Source organism: Cibotium barometz, chromosome 64 (genome assembly GCF_041138505.1).
Source record: "Cibotium barometz isolate CiBa-2024 chromosome 64, ASM4113850v1, whole genome shotgun sequence".
Taxonomy (NCBI): Eukaryota; Viridiplantae; Streptophyta; class Polypodiopsida; order Cyatheales; family Cibotiaceae; genus Cibotium; species Cibotium barometz.
In genome coordinates, this window is record NC_141109.1 from 6,682,501 (window position 1) to 6,688,083 (window position 5,583).

Below are 5,583 nucleotides of genomic sequence, written 5' to 3' on the forward strand. Positions count from 1 at the left end.
GTGTGTGTGTGTGAGAGAGAGAGAGAGAGAGAGAGAGAGAGAGAGAGAGAGAGAGAGATTACATGTAAGATGCATTTATTTGAGAGTGAGAGAGAGAGAGAGTGTGTGTGTGTGTGTGCATGAGAGAGAGAGAGAGAGAGAGAGGCTGAGAATTTCTATGTAGGAGATAGTTTGTGTGGGAGGAGATAGTGTGTGTTTTCATTAGTGTATGTGCAGTGTGTACATGTGTGTGTGTGTGTGTGTGTGTGAGAGAGAGAGAGAGAGAGAGAGAGAGAGAGAGATGATAGATAATTTCTACGTAGGAGATAGTTTGTGTGGGAGGAGAGAGTGTGCGTTTAGATTAGTGTATGTGCGGTGTATACATGTGTGTGTGTGTGTGTGTGTGAGAGAGAGAGAGAGAGAGAGAGAGAGAGAGAGAGAGTATGCATGCATGTGCGTACAGCTGCATCTATGTATAGAATGTGCGAGAGAGAGAGAGAGCGAGATGGGGCAGACCTGGAGAGAGAGAGAGAGAGAGAGATGTAATGAGGGAGGGTGAAAAGAGAGAGAGAAAGAGAGTGAGAGATAGAGAATAAAAAGTATCTTTTAATAAAATATAAATTAAATAGAAAACATATATGTATATGTGTGTATACATGTGTGTGTGTGTGTTTTTATTTACATTTATATATACATACATACATATGTATATATATGTGTGTGTGTGTGTGTGTGTGTGTGTGTGTGTTTGTGTGTGTGTGTGTGTTTAGATGTGTGTATGATATATCTATCTATATATTTAAAAGTGACCACAACTTATCACCCATCTCCGCACATTAAAATTTAATCAAAATTAATTAAATTATGTCGATGTTTGTATTTATATTTTTAAATACATGTATATATGTATAAGTATACGTGTCTATGTATAGGTTTATGTATCTAAAACATAATATTGTATATACTATATATTTACATATGTGTATGTGTGCGTGAGAGAGAGAGAGAGAGAGAGAGAGAGAGAGAGAGAGAGCGCTTCTATGTGTGGGAGAGTGTATGAAGAGAGAGAGAGTGTGTGCATGTGTGTGTGTGTGTGAGAGAGAGAGAGAGAGAGAGATGGTTGTAGAGAGGGAATAGTTCTTTTCTGGAACCTTGGTCGGCCGCAGCAACGTGCAGGTGCAATACTAGTATATATATAATTATCCATAAAACCTGAATAATAAGCCTGACAGAAGTAGACTCCCAAGGGTGTCACTTCTGATGTGCTTCTTGTTGCATGTATGCAATTAGGGTATCACTTCTCATGGGGAGAGTCCTCTTTTCTATGGGAGGATGAAATGTGGGACTTAGTATGCAGTTTGTTGAACAAAAAGTGGGACTGAATGTGTGATGTAAATCTATCTACTATGTAGTTAGGTAAAGGGGATATTAATATTTATAATATATATAATTATCGTTCCATAAAAAAATGAAACTTTTCCCCTATTTTTGAGATTGAGAACATACTGTTCTCATGGGGCCTTTACCAGCTCTCTTCCTTCTTCCTCATGGGTCCTTATTTGCTCACATGGCAGAGCTTCGCCGCGGAACTCGGTTGCCTCCAGTACCATCTACAGGGACCCGATTGGGTGCTGTAGCGTGTGAGCAGAATTGCGAGAACCTGCATGCAAATGTAGCTGCAGATGTCTCAGTGGAGCTCCTCAAGTGTGAAAAGCCCCCCACTTTTCCATGGCAGGAACAGGGTTTGCATGATTTCTCAGAGATTGCCTCTCTGCTGAGACGTCTTGGCAAAGCCAAGGACCTTTCCCAAGGTAAGAAAGTCCATGCTTTCATAAGAAAATACGGTTATGATCGCAACACATTCATTGGCAATTGCCTTGTTCAGATGTACGGCAATTGTGATAGCCTTGAGGATGCCAGAGCTGCCTTTGATGCAATCCAAACCCCAAACTTGCATTCTTGGAATATCCTGATCCAAGCATATGCCCTCAATGGGAGCTTTGATGATACAAAGAGTGTATTTGAGACCATGCATAGGAGGGATGTGGTATCATGGACTGCCATTATATCAGCTGCTGCCCAACATGGGCATGTCATGGAAGCCATGTCACTTTTCCGCCAAATGAAGAATGACGGCATTGAGCCTAACAGCATCACTTTTGTGTGCATCCTTGAAGCATGCACCATTCTAGAAGAAGGCTGGGAGGTCCACTCTTCCCTTGTGAAGAGAGGATTTGAGGGAGATGTTATAGTGGGGACTGCCCTTGTGACCATGTATGGAAACTGTAGGAGCTTGATCGATGCAAGGTCTGTGTTCAACACCATGTGTGAGAAGAATGTGGTGTCATGGAGTGCGATGATCTCTGCCTTTGCCCAAAATGGCAATGCAGAAGAGGCGCTGGAAGTTTTGCACCAGATGAGGAAAGAAGATGTCTTCCAAGATAAGGTAACTTTTGTTTGTGCACTCGATGCATGTGCGAGTTTGGGATCCCTGAAAGAAGGTCAGGATGTCCATGCTAATATTATTGCTGATGGATCTGACCAAGACATGATTGTTGGGAATGCTCTCGTCACCATGTATGGCAAATCTGGCGACTTAAATAGTGCAATCATTGTATTCTCAAAAGTGCTTGAGCGCGATGTCGTTTCTTGGAGTGCCATCATCTCAGCATGTGCCCAAAATGGTCATGTTAAGGAAGCCTTGAATCTCTTCAGTCTGATGAAGCGGGAAGGGTTTCAGCCCAACAAAGTTACTTACGTTTCGGTTCTTGATGCTTGTGCCGACTTAACAGCTCTGGAGAAAGGTCGGGAGGTCCATTCAGCTGCTGTTGAGAGTGGCATTGAGCTGGATCTCTTTGTGGGGAATTCCCTTGTCAACATGTATGGAAAGAGTGGGAGTTTGGATGATGCTAGGAGTGTTTTTACCAAAGTGCTGCATCGGGATGTGATCTCTTGGAATGGTATGATTGCAGCTTGTGCCCAGAATGCACAAGGCATGGAGGCCCTAGAACATTTCCATCAGATGCAGTATGAAGGCATTGAACCCAACAATGTGACCTTCATTTGTGCAATTGCAGCATGTACGAATCTAGCAACCTTACAAGAGGGCCGACAGCTTCATGGTGCCGTTCTGGAGGGTGGATATGAGCCAGATGTCATGGTCGGGACATCTCTCATCACCATGTATGGAAAGTGTGGGAACGTAGACGAGGCAAGAATAGTGTTTCTTAGGATGCATCAACGAAATGTTATAGCTTGGAGTGCCATGCTTGCAGCTTGTGCACAAAATGGCCATGAAATGGAGGCCCTTGAGCTATTCCATCAAATGCAACGTGATGGTGTCAAACCAAATGAAATCACTTTCATCTCGGTTCTTGCAGCATGCAGCCATACAGGATGTTTTGATGATGGACTGGATTATTTTGCCACCATGAAAAGAGACCATGGTATAAGATATACCTTGGACCATTACACATGCATGATTGATCTCCTTGGTCGTGCAGGTCACTTAGAGGCGGCAGAGGACTTGATCAAGAGCTTACCATGTGCAACAGTTGCAGCGCCATGGTCGAGCTTGCTTTGTGCCTGCAGACTCCATGGTGACATAGAACGTGGAGAGCATGCTGCAAACCAATGTTTGGAGCTGGATCCAAGTAATGCTTCACCATACATAGAGCTGTCACATATGTATTCTGCAGTGGGCAGGTGGGATGATGTGGCAAAGGTGAGAGAGGCACTCAAGAACAGTGTTGTCAAGCAGAAGCAGGGGTAAAGCCACACAGAGGTCAAAATGCTGCATGACTTTTCTTATGGTAGGATCTTGCGTCCTTAGCAAAGTGAGTTTCTTGAAAATATCAGCTTTCAGCCCATGCGCTCGGTCTGTAAGGATGCTACCATCCCAACTAACTTATCCACTTGCAAACCAATGTCTGTGGCACTCTTGGCTTGGCTTTGACCTGTCAGGTGAAGTAAGGACTCAGAAATACCTCCAACATGGAGAGGTGAAAACGTAAGGAGCAGATTTTTAATACAGCCAATACAGGCAGAAGAGCAAAGAAACACCAGAAAGGTCTGCTCTGGATCCCCATTTAATTTGCCAAGAGAACCAACCAGGTGCCAAGTAAGCTGACCAATCTGCAGGTTTGACTCCAAATTTAATCCTATTTACGTGATGCTTGCTCACCTCTGAGCTAGGGCCCAGACACTCAGCAGGGGATCTCCATTGGTAGGAGCAAAAAGGAGCAATAGTCCTCTATGGGTTACACATAGCAGGAGCCTGTTGTTAATGCTGTCCTCGTGCAGGCCTGCACTGTGGTGGTCAAAACCTAAACGATTTTGAAGTGGCATATTTTGTGACCATTCACCCCTAAAGTGTTGTGAGTGCAGGTGGTCAAAACCTAAACGATTTTGAAGTGGCATATTTTGTGACCATTCACCCCTAAAGTGTTGTGAAATTCCTGCACACTATACCACCAAAGGTGCTCCATCGTTGTTACCCAAATCCCAACAATAGTCCTCTATGGGTTACACACTAGCAGGAGCCTGTTGTTGATGCTGTTCTCGTGCAGGCCTGCACTGTGGCAGTTATAACCTTGATGATTCTGAAGTGGCATATTTTGTGACCAAGCAATTCCTGCACACTATACTGCCAAAGGTGCTCCATCATTGTTTCCCAAATCCGAACAATGTACACACCTATCTTGGGGCATGAGTTGGCAGCTAAGAAGGCTGTTCTCCAGGCAGTCGTTAGAAAAGTTGTTCACAAAGAGGGGAGGTGTAACAGTCTAAGGGTTTAAGAAGGCTTGCCCAAACAGTCATATGGGCTTTTCATAAGGAATAAAAGTTGATAGAAAATGGCAGTATTTCACATACAAGTTCTAGACGATTAGTGCTTCAGTTTTGAAGGTTTTGAAAGTTTATTCCTGTTTTTGGATGATAGGACAAAACTGTAGCATATAAGCATCTTCATGTCACATTTGCTGTACTTCAATAACTTCCCTCACCTAGTAGGAATAACCTGTACCTGTGGGAAGCCATCTGCCATCTATCGTCAAGTACCTGAAGACCGTAGGATATTAAAGACTATTATATGACATTTTAGCTGTCCTAACCCATTCCTTGGGTACCACTGTACTGCCAAGGAAGAGTTTCCTCATCAAAACCTCTGGGTAAGATCCTCCTTGAGCACTATGGAAGAATGCTCAACTAGTAAATGAGAGCTGTTGTATGGATGATTCATATGGCCCACACTGCGAGTGAGTGTCATCAAGATACCAATCCTTTTAGGGGAATATAGATGCGAGTGTCAGCAAGATACTAATCCTTAGGAATGTAGATGATTCATATTGCCTACACGGTTTGTGAGTTGTCTATCAAGATATGAATCCTTTTAGAGGAATATAGATGGTCTTTTAATGAGCTGTTATGGATTCAATCATCATTCGACTCAAGAATAGAAACAAAAGCACAGAAGGCACCTGAAGAGGGAACAATAAGGTAAAGACCAGTGCTTCTTGCAACTATAGTGAAGAATCATGGTGTCAAGAAAACAGGTAGTGATAATTCAAAAACGGAGCAAAAATGAACCCACTCTTCAGGAAGATC

At 43.3% G+C, this 5,583-nt stretch overlaps 1 pseudogene across 2 annotated transcripts; it reads left to right on the forward strand.

Moving 5' to 3' along the window:
* Positions 1-1,469: 1,469 nt before the first annotated feature.
* LOC147603248 (pentatricopeptide repeat-containing protein At1g11290, chloroplastic pseudogene) lies at positions 1,470-4,853 on the forward strand (annotated as a pseudogene). Of its 2 annotated transcripts, XR_015265629.1 has the most exons (3): positions 1,470-1,790; positions 1,865-4,293; positions 4,366-4,853. The product of XR_015265629.1 is annotated as a pentatricopeptide repeat-containing protein At1g11290, chloroplastic pseudogene, transcript variant X2 (transcript). The 2 variants fall into 2 exon arrangements; XR_015265628.1 differs by having other exon boundaries at positions 1,485-4,293.
* The last annotated feature ends 730 nt before the right edge of the window (positions 4,854-5,583 follow it).